At 41.8% G+C, this 17,588-nt stretch overlaps 1 non-coding gene across 1 annotated transcript; it reads right to left on the bottom strand.

Annotated features, from left to right (window-relative positions):
* Window positions 1–2,205: 2,205 nt before the first annotated feature.
* LOC119920431 lies at window positions 2,206–2,343 on the bottom strand. The gene has a single exon (XR_005448177.1). It is a non-coding gene; the product is annotated as a small nucleolar RNA SNORA7 (small nucleolar RNA).
* Window positions 2,344–17,588: the final 15,245 nt, after the last annotated feature.

Genomic DNA, 17,588 nt, shown 5'->3' with positions numbered 1-17,588 from the left:
ATTCCACATTTGAAACTGGGGACTGTATTTCATCAAGGTGGCTCCAGATTCAAATAGATGAATTCTAATCTACACTGCCCTCTTAACACCTAAGAGGTTGGAGGAAGTCAATAATTGTAATGGGGTTTTGTAATAATGTGCCTTAGGCATGGCTCCCTGAGAAAAATCTTGATTTTTCTCTGCCTTTCTGATTTCTCTTTTGTCTCAAACTGTAAGCATATTAGAATCCATCCTTTCTCAATCTGTCCTTTCTTTCTACCCTACCCTATGGAGAAGCAACATGTCCTAGTGGAAAGAGGTTTGGAAGTCCAAGGACTGGGTTCTAAACCCAGATCTGTCCCTTGTCTTCTGTGAGACCTTGAGCAAGTTATTTAACTTCTTTGTGTCTCAATTTCCTCCTACTTAGACTGTGATCTCCATGTGGAACAGAGTTGCTCTGGGGAGAAGCACTCTGGGTGTGGGGAAAATAAGAGAAGAAGAACGGCCCCTTTCTAGAGATTGCTGTGGCCTGCTCAGTTGATAGGGGCTGGGAAGGTCGTCCAACCTCTGACCCAGCTCATCATGTTAGGAAGTCATCCCATTAGGTTGCATTCCCCGTGTACCATGCCTTAGGCATTCCAATGAGGATTTTTTTTCATTTTGCCCTTGAACCCAAGGTGTCCTAGAGTGGCAGTATCCACAGAAATCAGAGCAGGGTGACATTCTGTGACCAGCTGTGGTGCTCCACTGCGCCCACCACTTCCAATCAATGGGCAGGTCATGGACATTAAGGCCAACTCCTCATCACTTCTGCAGTTTCCTCTAGGAAAGAGACTTAGAATGCAGTGATGAAGAAGGAAGGCATTCTAGAAGCTGGAGTCTAAGGTGGGTAAAAGTAGAACACTTCTGAGCACCTTTCCTTTTCTGTGCCCACGGCGATTTTTCCACTCATCCACTCTCCCTTCTGGTCTTGGAGTATTGCCAGATAGATATGACCACTAACTGAATCTCACAAGTTTATACCAGAGACTTCAAAACAATAGCTAATTATAGCTTGCGTCCATCATTGAGTGCTTACTATGTACAGAGAACAAGACTAAGTGCTTGGGAGAAATACAGTGCAACAGAGTTAGTAGACATGTTCCCTGCCCACAAGGAGCTTACATTCAACTTGCGTCTTGGGGTCCCCACCTGTTGTTTTAAGATCCAAAGCAAAGTGGGACAAGGATTGCTCCATGTCCCAGAAATTTCATTAACAAACTCAGTATGTGTTACATTGAATCATTTTACATCGAATCATTTTCAACAATACCTCATAACCAAGTGGATTTATAATAGAAAGTAATAGCTTTTGCTAAGCTGCATAAATGATAAAAAATGCATCTGTCAGGCTAATATAAACAGATTGCTTCATTAGAAATCTGGCACTCAGGCTGATGTTGATCACTAAATTCTCTCTAGGGCTTAGAAATATTGCAAATGTATTTTGAAGCTTACTTCTTTTTCCATTTGATTCTTCAAGTGTTCAAATATGTTTGATAAATGGTCAGCATTTTTCACTAAAGAAAGAGAAAGCCTATATCACTTGCAAAACATCCACCTTCAATCTGTCTGAATAGATTTGTTTACACCGGTACCCATTTTAATACTCACTGAATGACAGTATCTGTTTAGAAAATTATAGTTGTTCTAACTCTATAGTTAGAGTTGCCTTTCGTAACATGTAACACTTAGTAGAAAATAGTCTTCTGAGGTTGTTGGATCTAGTCACCCCAAGATCATTTATGAGTGCTCACAAAAAGGGAACTATATCACTTATACCTATACCAATTGACTGTCTCAAAAGCACTCTTCAGATTTTTGACAACCCAAATAAGTAGTTTTGTTCATTTCAAAGACTCAAGTGCCATCTTGCGAACTTAATCGTGCATTTATTAACTCATTCATTCAAATGCATTTGTGATTGCCTATTCTCTGCAGAGCACTAGGTGCTTGGGAGAGTCTTGTCTTATGCTGTCAAGTCGTCTCTGACTAATAGCGACTCCATGGACATATCGTTCCCAGAATGCCCCACCTCCAAATGCAATCGTTCTGTTAATGTATATATAGAGTTTTCTTGGTAAAAACACAGAAATGTTTCACCATTGCCTTCTTCCACATAGTAAACTTGAGTCTTTGCCCTCGACTGTCTCCCATGCTGCTGCTGCCCAGCACAGGTGAGTTTTGACTTGTAGCAGATTATCTTCCACTTGCTAGCCACTACCCAAGCTAGGAATGGAATGGGTATGCCTCTGCTTGACTCTCCTTCCTGTAGTTGAGACTGGTAGAGTACTGGAAACTCTCCAGGTGTGATACTGAGAGGGGTTTGGAGTGAGTAAAACAATCATAATAAAAATAATTCGGGTGTTTGGTAAATGCTCAGTCTATTGTTCTCCCCCAAACACTTAGTTCAGTGCTCTGAATACAGTGAACATTGATTGATTGTTTGTGCCAGGCACTGGGGTAGATACATGGTAATCAGACTGGACACAGTCCCTGTCCCCCAAGGGGCTCATAGTCTGAGGAGGAGGTAGAACAGACATTCAATCTCCATTTTATAAGCAAGGAAACAAGAAATTGTGTGACTTACCCTAGCTCACCCTGCAGACCAGAGGAGAAGTAGGAATTAGAATCCAGGTCCCCTGACTCCCAGGACTGTGTTTTTTCAACTAGGCTATGATGCAAGTGCTTAGTACAGTGCTCTGCACACAGTAAGCACTCCATAAATATGATTGATTGATTGATGCTTTCCTTAAAAGGATATAGCAAAAATAAAGTTGTTTATAGTGGGTGCAGGAAGGAGAACTGGTAAAGGAAGTGAATGGAAAAATAAAAAAAATGGATCAGTAACTGGAATATGTTAATTAATTTGGGATCAACTCATTCTCTGAACTGTTGATGAGAAAGGTTAGATCCTTGTTTCACCAGGGGTTTGTCCCACATCGGTCTTATCTCTCTTTTCCGTCCCTCTCATTCTGGTCTCCATGAAACTTCTGGTCTAGGAGAGCCACCTCCCTCCAACTCTGTTGTCTCAAGAATGGTCTTACGACAGCCCACTGCTGTGTGGTGTTCTCCTCACCCACCCAGTGGAGCTATGCCAATGTAACCACTGCTGATTCATAAGTGCTAAGGCAACTGTTGGGATGACATGACTGGGGACATAGCAGTTACTTGAAGACTGCTTTCTGGAGGAGATGTGTTTTCAGGAGGGCATTGGAGGTGTGGAGGTATTACGGTCTAGTGGATTTGGAAGGCAGAAGGAGTTTCAGGCTGGGGTCTGAAGGAATGAGCAATGGAGACAGGAGGAGCAAGGAACAGTGGTAGGAGTGAAGAGTGAGAGTTGGGCTGTAACAGATGAGGAGAGGAGATGTGTAAGAACCAGACAGTAGGTGAAGAGCTTTGAAGTCAATGAATGGTTAGGAGTCCTCCAATAATAGAGATGCCCTTGCAAGAAAGTTCTAGTCCTTTAATGATGATGCTAATAACAGCATCATTTTCTTACAGAATTCCTTTTTCCTAGAAGTCCCGAGAGCTCTAGAGACTTGAGCTCATCCTTGATCTCTCCCTGGGAAAACGGAAGTTGAGAATTAATATTCTACGTTAGAGGAACAGTGTGATGTAGTGGAAAGAGATAAACCTGAGAGTCAGAGGACCCGTGTTCTAATCCCAAATCTGCCACATGCCTTCTGTATGACCTCGGGTAAGTCACTTAATTGCTGTAAAATGGGGATTCAGTGCATGTTCTCCCTCTTATTAAAGTTGTTAAGCTCTGTGTGAGACAGGGACTGTCTCTGACCTGATTAGCTTGCATCTTCCCCAGTGCTTAAAATAGTGCTTGTCACATAGTAAATGTTTAACAAATACCACAATTATTATTATTACTATGTTTGCCTTTGATGACTGTAATCTCTTCCTTGGACTGAAAGCTCCTTGTGGTCAGGGATCACATCTATCAGCTCTGTTGTATTGTGCTTTCCCAAGCTCTTAGTACAGTGCTCTGCACACAGGAAGCTCAATAAATACCACTGATTGATTGATGTGGAGGGAGATGGGGAGCTACTGGAGGTTATTGGCCATTGTTATTATAACTATTGTTTTTAGACTACTCATGCTCTGAAACCGTGTAAAGCATTATTTCAAAGACTCCTGAACTTGAAGCCAGATATTTCTCTCCAGAGGGCTGTCTGAAGGGAGCACTTTTTGGCAAGCCAAGAGTACCTTGCTTATAGTCAGAAGTGTATATAGAGAAGCAGCATGGCTCAGTGGAAAGAGCATGGGCTTTGGAGTCAGTGGTCATGGGTTCAAACCCTAGGTCCACCAATTGTCAGCTGTGTGACTTTGGGCAAGTCACTTCTCTGTGCCTCAGGTACCTCATCTGTAAAATGGGGATTGCCTGTGAGCCCCCTGTGGGACAACATGATCACCTTGTAGCCTCCCCAGTGCTTAGAACAGTACTATGCACATAGTAAGTGCTTAATAAATGCCATCATTGTTATTATTATATAGTCAAGAGCAAGCCCACTGCCAGCTTGATTGCTTCAGAGTGAAGGATGTGCCTCTCCTGAGATCAGTTAGAAATTTTTTGTTTCTCCCTATTAATTTAGCCCATCAATACTGTTCTTCACCTGCCAGTATTCTGGGTGCTGCTATACTCCAAGTGGGGGACACCACTCAAAACATGGGAAACAGATCAGAAAACAGACAAGTCTGAAAAGCTGGAAGGGCATTTATTCACAATGGGGCATCACTGATTATCTCTGAAAGGAGAGCAGCATTACTGAGCGTCAAAGGCAGATCTGAACCAAAAGACTTGAAAGCAGTAAATGGTATAAAGGTACACAAGGAGGATGAAAATATTCTCACAATCCTTTGGAGAAAATAAAATGAAAGTCTTCTATTGTAACAAAATCATATCAACCTGATGTGGATTGGAGGTATGCCTTTGCAGACACTTTAAACACCTACATTACCTTTCTTCTTTGCTGCCACTTGTGATTCCACCAAAGTTGATGCCTTGCTCCTTGGCACAAAATACAAGAAAGAGTAAGTGCTTCAGGAAGTACTGAACTGGAGCTGTTTCTGAGTCCATCCTCTTGAGCTCTTAATGTGTGGCCCGATGAACTGAACTAGAAGAGGTGGCATTGCTAGTTGTTTCATTCTCCTTCCAAGTCACCACTGCCCTTCATTTTCAAAGATGATGCTCCTGACAATATATATCAATGTGTGCAAGTGTGAAAGGGAAGACCCATGCAAAATTAACAAACCCTGCTCTATTGTTTGCATTCAAAGAACATTTTTTCCATGTTAGCCCTCCAAGATTTTGTTGTTGGCTTCACAAGATTAGTGTAGGAAGTGTAACTCTTTCCAAATCAATCTGTTGTTCCCTCTGATGCTTATACATTCGTATGTGTTTGCTTAAGTAGGGGTCCTGCTTGAAATCAAAAAGATGGACTAGCTTTCTTGTCAATGTCTGTTCTAACACTGAGTTTATTATTTTTCTCTGATTCTAGTTTCCTTTCCTCCCCATGAGCAATTTGGAGAGGACACTAAGCAGAGACGGAAAAGGAAATAAACAGTCTTGTTAGGGAAATCTCCTTCAGAAAAAAAAGGGGCAAATGACTGCATAAGTTGAGCGGAAGTACATTTTCCTGGCTTCTCAGAATAGCAAATAGCAGAACAAATAGCAGAGAACTGGTGTTGATGTGGTTTAGAGGTTATTTCACAGTACTCTAAAATCATCCAGGGGATTTGGGTGAGTGTGCTAGCCCGTTGTTGGGTAGGGACCGTCTCTATATGTTGCCAATTTGTACTTCCCAAGCGCTTAGTACAGTGCTCTGCACAGAGTAAGCGCTCAATAAATATGTCTGAATGAATAAATGGACCTTTCCCCTCCAGGAACAGGCAACAGCAACACACACAACAGACACACACCCCACCCCACCCCTCCACCTGCAGATCAACTGCCCGTGTTCCCTGCCATAACTTGATTCAGATATTCTCATGGTAAAAGAACTATCAAGGCTCCAACACCTAATTAGATTGTTTCTTTCCTAAAGTTCTAACTGCTGACAAGGTTGAGAGAAGAAAATGATTTAATTTGAGAAGAAATACAGAAAGAATGCCAAAATATTGAATTCAGAAGCTCCTGAAAAAGTGAAATTAATTTCTTTCTATAGTAAATCCCCTTATTTTTATAGGTTTTTTCTTTTATATATTTTGGATAAATAGTATGAGATTTCTATCTATATTCTAATTTAGAAAACTTATGTAAAATGGTCTGAAAATCTGAGTGGAGTCCAGGCAAGAAATGAAAGAGCCTAGTGTATAAGTATATTTACAGACTGAGGAATCTCTAAGTAAGGATGTATTTAGTTTAGTAACAAAGGTATGACTTGAAATACCTTTATTTACAAAACAACATTCTCCTGAAGAGGAACAAAAGGATCTCTGCCAAGTTCTAAGTCCATCAAACTTCCAGGCTAAATGTTTTCCCTTCCTCATGTTTTCCCTTCCTCTCAATAGCTAGTCAGGGAAAGCAGGGATGTCCTGGAATACCAATTGCCTTTAGGAAGCAGAAACAATTTGGTTCACTAGGAAGCCTGTTGCCCAATTGACAGAAAAGAGATTGTGGGGAAATCATATGTGTAATTGTTCAAATATGTTCTGCTCTCATAGAAATCAATATAAGCATACAGATTAAGAAAATGACTTGACAGATTCATCATGAGCTTCAGAAATTTGGTTTGTTTGTTTAATATGGGGCCTATTCTTGCACCCCTGTTTTGTGTGACTCCAATTAGCCAGAATGCAAGAGAACCAAGGTCATCAGGAGATTCTAGCCTTTTCTCGGACACGAGTAAAGTCCTTTTAGTTTTGCGGAGATACATGCAAGTGAGTGTTCAGTTGTATAGAGATTCTTCTTCAGATGTGCCTTACCAGTTGCAATCTAGTCAGCTCTCAAATAGTAGGCTTTCAGAAAAGGCCCCGGAAAGCAGTAGGAACAGCATCTGGAAAGGAAATAAAATGTTTTAAGAGTTATGAGCTAAAAGGTTTTAAAAGTAAAAAATGGGTTAACCAACTATTTTACTCTTACAATGAGCTTGCTGAAATAGTTAAACATCTTCATTTATTCGTGGAATGGATCTGTCCTATTTCTGTGCAGTGTCAATTTTCTGCCATTGGTCTCTCTTCATATTTTCTGTGTTTTGCCTTCCTCAAAGGCTTGAAATTTATCTTCTGAAAATTCAAGCACTTGATGATTTTCCAACATAGTGTAAATATTCGTTAGCCTTTAAATAATAAGCATCTTCTGTTCCACACAAAAAAACCTTTTTTCAGAACAAGTAAAGTCTTCATTTTCCTCTCATCCTGATAACAGTTGACAATCCATTAATGGTACCTACTGAGAGCTTATTGTGTGCAGGACACTATACTAAGTGCTTGGGAGAGCACAAGATAATGGAATTGGTTAACGCATTCCCTGCTCACAAAGAGCTTACATTCTAGAGGGGGACTATAACAGAGATTCAATTGCAATTCTGCTTTTACGTCAAATTCTGAAAATTTTAGGAAAATCATTCACAACCAATTTAGAGTTAAATCTCTTCACAACATTCTTGAAGTTCTTGAATAGATTTTTTTGTTTTTGAACATAAATATTATCTCTTCAATCAATCATTCAATCAGTCAATGACATTGAATAAGTGTCTAAAAATGGTTAGGCACTGCATTCGGTGCATTGCAGAGTACAGCAATAGCAAGGCACATATTCTCTTCCTTCAAGGAACTTTCACTTTAAGGGGAGAGCGAGAAAAAAATTATTTTCATCTAATGAAAGCCCAAGAAAAAAGAAACATAAAACAGGAAGCAGTAAAAGCAGATCAAAATGGAACAAATGAACAGATGATTGAAAGCGCAGGTCAACTTTGGGCATATTCAGGAAAAATAAAATGGAAAACTGAGCAATTTGGGAGAGGGGCAGGAAATCTGGACAGAACTAGTCTGGTGACTACATGTGTAGAACACTCACTTTACTAACGGTGAAGTTCACCTTTAAGTGACTGTGTGGATGAAAAGGGCAATGAGGGATCCCCACTCCTGGCTACATCATACTAAAGAAAAAGGCTCTCCCTTCTTGTTTTGTATGCTTAAGGTCTACAGCTCTCAGAACTGTTTTCTCTTCTTCCTCTCTAGTTCTTTATGAGTGGCTCAAAAACAGCCACTCTTTCTTCATAGCCACATACCATGCTGATCTAGCCTCAGCAATTCTATTCCGATTTTCAGCTGAGATGCAGCATGTCTTTGGAATGTTTCCTCTTCTCTCCTTACTTTACTTTCAGTTCCCAACTTCAGCTTTCCACATAGTAGTTGTGTGGGTATCCCGCTGTCACTCATTCTCATGTGCTGCACCCATCATAGCTGTATAAAGATGAGGGTAGCTTCAATGCTAGGAGACTGTCTACTTTCCAGGACTTAATTGTTTGTGATATTATTAGATATTGAGCAAGGGCCATAAATGACTGATTGAACTACTTACTGCGGGTGTTGGGTGTGACACCTGTGTGTAGTCCAAGTCCACCAGGCACAGAGTTTATGATGGCATTTATTAAGCACTTACTATGTGAAAAACACTGTTCTAAGTGCTGGAGTTGGAGGTGGTGGTCCTCTATAGACCTTTAGTTTGATATAGATCCTCCTATCATGTTGCCACCTCACTCTGACAGTCCCCCAGAGGATGTGCTGAGCTTCTTTATCCTATTTTCTGACTCCTGTATTAGTGCATCATTGGTCAGTGAGCTTCTTCAGTAACAGAATTATGTGACAGCATTTAGTTTTGGGTTTCCAATATAAAATTTCGGCTGTGTGTATATGTCCCTCATGCAGACTGACATATCACCTGGGTTTTCTTCAGACTTGTTGTCAGCTCGTAATATTTAATCACGTTTGCCAGTTGAGAACAAATCCATATATGCCTTCCCAGGTGCAGGGAGACAAGAGAGGATTTAAATACATAAACCACGTGGTAATTATCTATTTCCTAGTAAGGTTCTACATCATCCAGGCAAAATCATTTCTTTAGGTTTTTGATGCAATTTACCAAATTTGATCGAGAAGTAGCTCTGCCTCATCCTTCCTGTACCTACAGGTTTCCTGGCACTTCTCTTCATCCTGCACATCCCTCCTGCCTCCCTATCCCCGCACCCCCTCACACCATTTCTATTCTAAATCTAAGGACAGAATGGGGGAAGCAGGTGGCAGCATAAGAATAGAAAGGGCAACTCAGAGAATCAATCAATCAGTCAATCAATCGTATTTATTGAGCGAAGGAGAGAATTTATTGAGAGAAGGAGGAAGGCAAGTCTGAGGTGGGCGGTGGACAGTGGAAAGCTTGAAGGAGAGGAACTATTCTCCCTCTCCAACATTTTACTACCATTGTCTACTCTCCAGCTGGCAGGTCAATGCTGTTTTTAGCTACTTGGAGATATAAGGGCAGGGGAAAGAGGAAACAAGTCTGAGGTTAACAGTGCAGGTGGGACATCTCTCTCCCAGGGCTTGCCACTGCCACCTCCTACTCTCTGGCTAGGAGATCTTGCAGAAGAGGACCAGCACCTCCCCTGCACCAGTGAGGCTGTGGCGGCCACAGTCAAATGCCAGGGAGACAGGGAGAGGATGGAACCCATCCAGGGTGGAAGCAGGGCTAATGTTACATATGATTTTCTGTTACAAGAGAAGCAGCATGGCCTAATGGAAAGAGCACAAGCCTGGGAGTCTGAGGACCTGGGTTTTAATCCCAGCTCTTCCACATGTCTGCTGTGTGATCTGGTCAAGTCACTTAATTTCGCTGTGCCTTATTTACCTCATCTGTAAAATGGGAATAAATCGGACTCCCTCCCATTTAGTCTGTGAGCACCATGTGGGACAGGGACTATGTCCAACTTAATAAACTGGCTTATCCTAGCACTTAGTACATACAGTGCTTGGCACATAGTAAGTGCTCGAAAGGTACCATGATTATTTCAACCCAGCACACACTTCTCTAGAACCAACAACTCACTGTACCTTGATCTCATTTCTATTGCCACTTGCCTCTTGCCCATGGCCTCCCTCTGGCCTGGAACTCATTCCCCTTCATATATGACAGACCACCCCTGTTCCCTCCTTCAAAGCCTAATTAAAAATCACATCTCCTCCGAGAGCCTTCCCTGACTAAGCCCTCATTCCCTCTACTCCCTCTCCCTTATGCATCACTTTTGCAATTGGATCTGTACCCTTTAATCAATTGATATTCATTCCACCCTCAGCCTCACAGCTCTTGTGAACATATCTGTAATTTATTCTACTATCTACCTCCCCCTGGGCTGTACACTCCTTGTGGGAAGGGAACATAACGTTTCTACCAACTTTCTCTCAAGCACTTAGTACAGTGCTGTGCCCACAGGAAGTGTTCAATAAATACCATTAATGGATTAACTGATGGATTGATCTCAATGAGAAAATGTTCAAATAAGTTAGTTCTTAGGTTCCTAAATTCACTCCCCTGTCTAGTAACTCTTTGTAGCCCTCAGGGAGGATCTGGTCTCTAAATCATCTTTGCCAGTTGCTGGGCAATAGGATCATTGGAGGAGATAATGCGAGATATTCTCACTTCTGTCAGTTCACACGTTTGTCTGGCTGATGGCAAGATACCTGGTTGTCTGCTTCCAAGAGGCTTTAAGAGTCTCAGTGCTATTTTCATAACATTCCAGCACTACCAAGGAAGGTTTTATCTAGCTGTTGTACACCACTCCCCACTTGGTGCAAAGCCCATTGCTTTAGGAATCAGCAGTAATGAAGTTAACTGCTCCAGACCCCTGAACAACAATTCCTCTTGCTTCCTCCTCTTAGGGTGACTAGAGAGGTCATTTTTCAATGCTTCTTCTCTCCAAAGGTCTCATAGAAACTAGAGCTGGATGCCAGACTCACTCCCTCAGAGCCCTCCTAGCCCCATTAATGTTATATATAGGGACATTATTTTCTTTGTTCTTAAAAAGTACACTGCTGAGTCAATTTCCTTCTATTACGATTCCATTATGGAAGTTCAAAAATAGTGGTTCAATATTCCTTACCTTCCCATTAGCAATTCTTACTACCAAAGCTTCTTGGGACACCAGTGGTGTTTTTATGTTGTATTAGGTGGCGGAATTTTGTGGAACTCCCCAAATGAACTAATATTTCTAAGTTATTCAAGGAGAACATTGCTTGTGTTTTAACATGAACTCTGTCTTAAGTCATGTGCGGAAAGTAAATTTGATCCTTGACCCAAACCCATTAAATTCAGAAATTAGTGGAGACCAGCTAAAAGGACTGAGAAATGGCATAGTTCCCACTTCTGGAGTTCCTTGTGAAGGAACAAAAAAGGCAGCTTTGGAACTGCAAGGAACTCGATTAATTACCAGATAATAAGTCCACAATAAATGCACATAAAAGCCAACAAAGGTATGAGTTAGCACCTTTTGGTCCCCATTTGACTTAGTCTACTGCCTGAGTCTGAATGAAGCAATAAATTCACACTGGGAAGAGCAAGGAATCTGTGCTTTGTTCAGCAAAAGCTTGGAAGAAATGGTGATCAGTCCATAGAGACGATAAACAGAATTAACTGTCAGCATAAGGAAGAGTACCTCCTTGGCAGAACACTGAGGAGGATGTTTGTCCTTTCATTCTAGGTGTTTTAGCTTCTCCTCTCTGACACTTTTTTGATTGCAGAAGATATTCCACCACAAAACTACCAGATTATTTTTTAAAACATTCCAAATTCAGGAGGCTATTTTTTGGAAATGTTTGGTGGCATAAACTCTGCCAGCAGCTTGGATTTAAGTATTTGTACCCCTTCTCTGGGAATGAATACTTGAGGCCAGAGCAACAAAGGGGCAAAGGGAGAATAATGAACAAGACTCTGGAACAAAGCAAAGAGATTTGAGCCTAATATAACAATGAAAAAAGAGTTACTACCAGGAAGGGCACTGGTGATGATTGTTTACCAGATTCTAGCTTGGAGGCTTTCTTCCAGAATATTAACCCAGACTAATTTACACATAATCATATTGTGCTGACTCTGGGCCATTTTCTTTGAGTTGGTATAGGTTTAACTGAAGGGTATTTCACAGCCCAGCTATCCACAGATCTCTAAGAGCTCAACAGGCTAGTTGTACATATTCTGGTGGCTAAGCATGGTGATGGGAGGGGTGCAGGGTGGATATCAGTGAGACATTTCTTTCTGGGGGTTCTGGCCTGAGGGTGTTGGAATTCATTTTACCCATCTGTGGTGTTCCCTGGGATCTGACTCAGGAGTATCCATTTCCACACACCTCCCATATTTGGGCCTGAAACGGAGACAGAATGACCAACTAAAGAGAGCACAGGATTGGGGTCAGAAGACCTGGGTTCTAATTCTGACTTCATCCCTTGCCTGCTGTGTAGCCTCGGGCAAGTCACTTAACTTCTCTGAGCCCTGGTTTACTTATCTGTAAAATGGGGATTAAATATGCATTCAGTCAGTCATATTTATTGACTGCTTACTGTGTGCCGATTTCTGTACCAGGTGCTTGGGAGAGTACACTATAACAATAATCTGTTCTTCCTTTCACTTATACAGTTAGCGTTATGTGGAAGAGGGACCTGATCACCTTGTATCTACCTCAGAATTGGTACATGCTTGACATTTAGTAATAAATATTATTATTGTTGTTGTTGCTTAATTAAGGTGTGCCAGGAAGGTGAAAATGAATTCAGCCCTGACTTCTCCTAGCCAGTCCTGGACTCTGCACCATCAGGGACAGCGGCCAGTAAACTTTTTACTGAAGAACCATGTCCAGTCCTGTGTCCTTTTGCAGGAAACTTGAAGGTGCAGCCAACTGAGCTGGGAAGGAGAAAATATTTCTGAATTCACGGTGACCCCAAAACAAATTTGTCTCTTGAGGGTTTGAGTAGAGGGCTTCAAAATACTTCCCTTAGAGAATATTTTCTAGAGAATACTAGAGAAGCACAGCAGTGTCACAGGGATGTGGAGTCAGTGATTCTAGGGCTGGATTGGTTCAGCCCATATCTCTTGAGTATCAGTCAGTCAATCAGTCAATCAACAGTATTGGGAGATGTTTAGAAACTGGAACTTGGCAGGCCCAGGGCTCCACCACAGGGATCCAGTCTCATGAGAGAGGCAGGTGGGGAAGAAGAACACCCCAGAATTACCCTGAGTCCTCAGGAATCCTCAGGGCCAGAATCAACATTAATGGGTGGACATCACATGTATGGAAACCTCTAGAAGAAAGACAAATACAAATAAAAGGGATGGAGATTTCCTTATGGACAGAAACAGAATAATGACTGGAGAAAAATCAACTGTTCATTAATAACAACGTTCATTTACACAAGTTGCTTCTGATGCCTTTTCACAAACTCCAGGCTTTAATAGATCAGGGCCAGCCCTCAGTGTTATTTCTCATTTTCCCCTCTGCTTTTCTTCAGCACATATTTACCCAGTGTCATAACAGTGTTGAAAGTGCAGTCACTGAGGTGCTGCTTTCTAAGGCTGAGGAAAAAAGAGGTGAGACTATTAAGAAATGACAAACCCTATTCAGCACATGGCTCAGCCTCCAGGCAATGAACTTTTAATTCCTCATTCACAAATGCATGCAGATAAGGCTTGCTTTTACACTATCATTCACAGCCTGTTTCTTGTGCTTTCTCATCATCAGTGCTCTGATTGAGTACTGTAGAATCCTGGGGAAGATTGATAACCAACCCAGCAGGCCAAGAGAGCCACCTAATGACAGTAATCCTGTTAATGAGAAAATAACCAGAACAGGGGAGGATAGAGGCTGCTTTCTATTTGTCCAAAATAGGGAAGTTCGAATGTTTGCCCATCCCTTTCATTAAAGGGTAAATTCCTAGAAGGGAGGTACTGCCTTTTAAAAATTTCTGTAGGGTGCCAAGCTCCTTGTAGGAATGCTATAAATATGCAGGCAATTGAGTGTTTGAAGGCTGAGACAGTAAACAGTCTTGTTCATCTGGAGAGCCAAATGGAGAAGTCCTTGATGAGTATGGTTTAAAATGATTAGGTTTTTAAAAAATGAAACCACATGATCATTCTTAATATTATTTTAGCTTTGTTTTCTCCATTTTTATGCCATTTTAGTTCATCTTCACAACATTTCTATGAAACAGGTAAAAGCAGTGTTTAGGGTCCATACTACCATCCCATTCCACTAAACCTTAGCCAATATTTGTTTCAATAGGAGTAGAGTAGTAGTGTCCCTAGCTGCTCTTTTACCACCCTTTTCTCAATCCACTGAATCTGCCTTTCTTACTCCTGCTTCCTGGTGCCACACGTTTTTTTTTTCCCCACCTGTTTTGCAGCCAGCCTGCATGCCCTACACCCGCTGCCAGCAGCTGCATGGAACACTGCCTTCTCACTCCTGCATCACAGGCAATGGTGGGGGTAAGGAGAGGGAAATTTGAAAAGGAGAGGAAGAGGCCAGAGGCCAGGGGATGAAGTTACCTGATCAAGAGCTTAAAAAACCTGTTCATCCTAAAAAAAAAAAAATCCGTGAGACTCCACGGTTCCCTTCAGTTAATATCCCATCTCCCTCCTACCATTCGTCTCCAAACTCCTCGAGTGAGTTGTCTGCATCCATTGCCTCCACTTCCTTTCTTCCAGTTCTCTCTCCTTGATCCCCTCCCCTTTGGCTTCCTTCCCCTTCATTCCATGGAAACTGCCTTCTCAAAGGTCACCAACAACCTCCTTCTTGCCAAATCCAGTGGCTGCTACTCCATCCTAATCTTCCTGGACCTCTCAGCTACCTCTGACAGTGCGAATCACCCTCTTCTCCTGGAAACATTATCTAACCTTGGCTTCACTGACACTGCCCTCCTCTCCTGGTTCTCCTAGCTCTCTGGCCACTCACTCAGTATTTTTCATGGGCTGCTCCTCTGCCTCTCACCCAACTGTGGGAGTCCTTCAAGGCTTAGTCCTGGTTCCTCTTCTATTCTTCATTTTTCCTTGGAGAATTAGTTTGCTCCCACAACATCAACTAGCATCTCTACGTGGATGATTCCCAAATCTGTATTTCCAGCCCTGATCTCTCTCCTTCACAGACTCACATTTCCTCCTGCTTTCAGGGTTATCTCTACTAGGATGTCCCACAGATACCTCAAACTCAATATGTACAAAACAAAATTCCTCATCTTCCCCATCAAACCCTGCCCTCCCCATGTCTTTCACATCACTGTAGAACAATACCACTATCCTCCCTATCTCACAAGCCTGTAACCCAGCATCATCCTCTACTCATCTCCCTCATTCAACCCATATATTCAATCTGTCACCAAATCCTGTTGTTTCTGCCTTCACAGTATTGCTAAAATCTGTCCCTTCCTCTCCATCCAAACTGCTACCATGCTGATCCAAGCACTTATATCTTGACTTGACTACTGCGTCAGCCTCCTCACTGACTTCTCTTCCATTTGTCTCTCCCCATTCCAGTCCAGACTTCACTCTGCTGCCTGGGTCATTTTTCTAAAAAAAAAATAAATCAGTCCATATCTTCCCACTTCTTCAGAACCTCTAGTGGTTGCCTGCCCTGCTCTGCATCAGACAGAGGCTCTTTACCATTGGCTTTGGAGCACTTGATCAGCTCGGCCACTCTTATCTTGCTTTGCTGATTTCTGACTACAGCCCATCACACACCCACTGTTCCTCTAGCCCCAGCCTACTCTCTGTGCATCAATCTTGTCTATCTCACCGCTGACTCCTTTCATATAATAATGATGGTATTCATTAAGTGCTTACTATGTGTCAAACGCTGTTCTAAGCTATCCTCCTTCTGACCTGGAGCTCCCTTCCCCTTCCTATGTGAAAGGCCACCACTTTCCCCACTTCACAGCTTTCTTAGTAACACATCTCTTCCAAGAGGTCTTCCCCAGTAAAGCCCTCTTCCCCTCACTTTCACACAGATGACAGTGTGCTGAATTGGATGCGTGCAGTTTCAGTGACTTAAATATTTCATTATCTGAATTTGTTCTTCTATGCTAAATGAGAACCACTGAACTTGAGGTTCCAAATGATACAATGGGTAAGCATTTTGATTTAAACTTTTTATTTCATGTTAAAACCACTGTGAAAGTGCAGAACAGGATTGAGAGTAACAGAACAAAAATTTTTAAAAAACTCTATTGAAGCACAGTTAGAGCTGGTGCACTGGGGATGAGTAAAATGGATCATTTGCTGCTAATGTTGGTGTTCCGGAGGGCAGGACAAAATTAAAACTTCAGCTATGGTTGTTAGTGAAAAAGCCATTCTAAGGAGGCTAGGGAGAATTTGCGTTTTAAAAGATTTTTAAAACGTTACCTGATTCTCCCTGATATAAAAATGACTCTGAAAGGCAAGGTGATAGTTTGGAAATGCCATTCTCAAATGCTCACCCTCACACCAAAGGAAGTTGTGCACTCCTCTTATCTTCCAAATGGGAGGGTGGTCCTGTGTGTTTGGAAACCCCTGCCTGCTCTAAGTCCACCCTTTGCAGACACTGAGTGGTAACTAACTTTAGCCCTCAGAGTCAGTTCTCTTGCTAGGAGAAAGAGCGCATTCATACTAGAAGCTGGAGAGTATAAGAATTCCAAGCAAGTGTAAATGAAGGTTTTTGGTTTTGCTTCACTTTAGAAAAAGTTGACCTTTCAGACATCCGTGTCCTGAAGCAGTAAAAAAACCCTAATGACTCAGAGCCGTATGTTTGCTGTCTCTAAAATGAAACAGTAGCTCCTTGTTGTGTGTGCGTTTTGTGAATGGGGACCCCAGTCTGTAAAATGTGTTAGACTCAGACAAGCATTCTGCCCTGACTATGGTTTTTCCAAGTGGTCACTGTGGCTTTGAAAATGGATGCCTGCCTGCAGTGGTGTAAGGATGGCTCCTCAAACGTAGATGAGAGTCTCTTACAATCCGATATCTTATGTACTAAGACATAAAACAATCTTAAGGCCTTATGTCCTTGGAAGCAGGGGAGGGAATGTGAATGCTGAATAATAATAATAATAATGATGATGGTATTTGTTAAGCGCTTACTATGTGCAAAGCACTGTTCTAAGTGCTGGAGTGCTTCAAGTGCTTCAAATCATTCATTTCTCGTTCATTTGGCTTCATTCACTACAAATTCAGGAAAACTTGTTATCCAGCCAGTTGAAAGAATGGTAATGCTAGTTAATTAATCAGTCAGTCAATCATATTTATTGAGTGCTTACTGTGTGCACTATACTAAGCACTTGGGATAGTAGACACATTCTCTGCCCACAGTGAGTTTACAGTCTAGGGTGGGGAGACAGACATTAATATAAATAAATAAATTGGGGCTATGTAAATAAGTGCTGTGAGGCTGAGAGAGGGGTGAATAAAGGGAGCAAATCTAAGTAAATCCACCAGAGAGGTCCAACATTGCTTGTTACTGCATTGCACCTATTTTTGGAGAACCCAATCAGTCTAGAATTTGTCTCCTACTTGAGCTTAATAATAAAATAATAATTATGGTACTTGCTAAACACTTACC

Source organism: Tachyglossus aculeatus, chromosome X1 (genome assembly GCF_015852505.1).
Source record: "Tachyglossus aculeatus isolate mTacAcu1 chromosome X1, mTacAcu1.pri, whole genome shotgun sequence".
NCBI classification, from domain to species: domain Eukaryota; kingdom Metazoa; phylum Chordata; class Mammalia; order Monotremata; family Tachyglossidae; genus Tachyglossus; species Tachyglossus aculeatus.
Note: the sequence above shows the minus strand (reverse complement) of the source record. Positions and strands in the feature narration are given on the sequence as shown.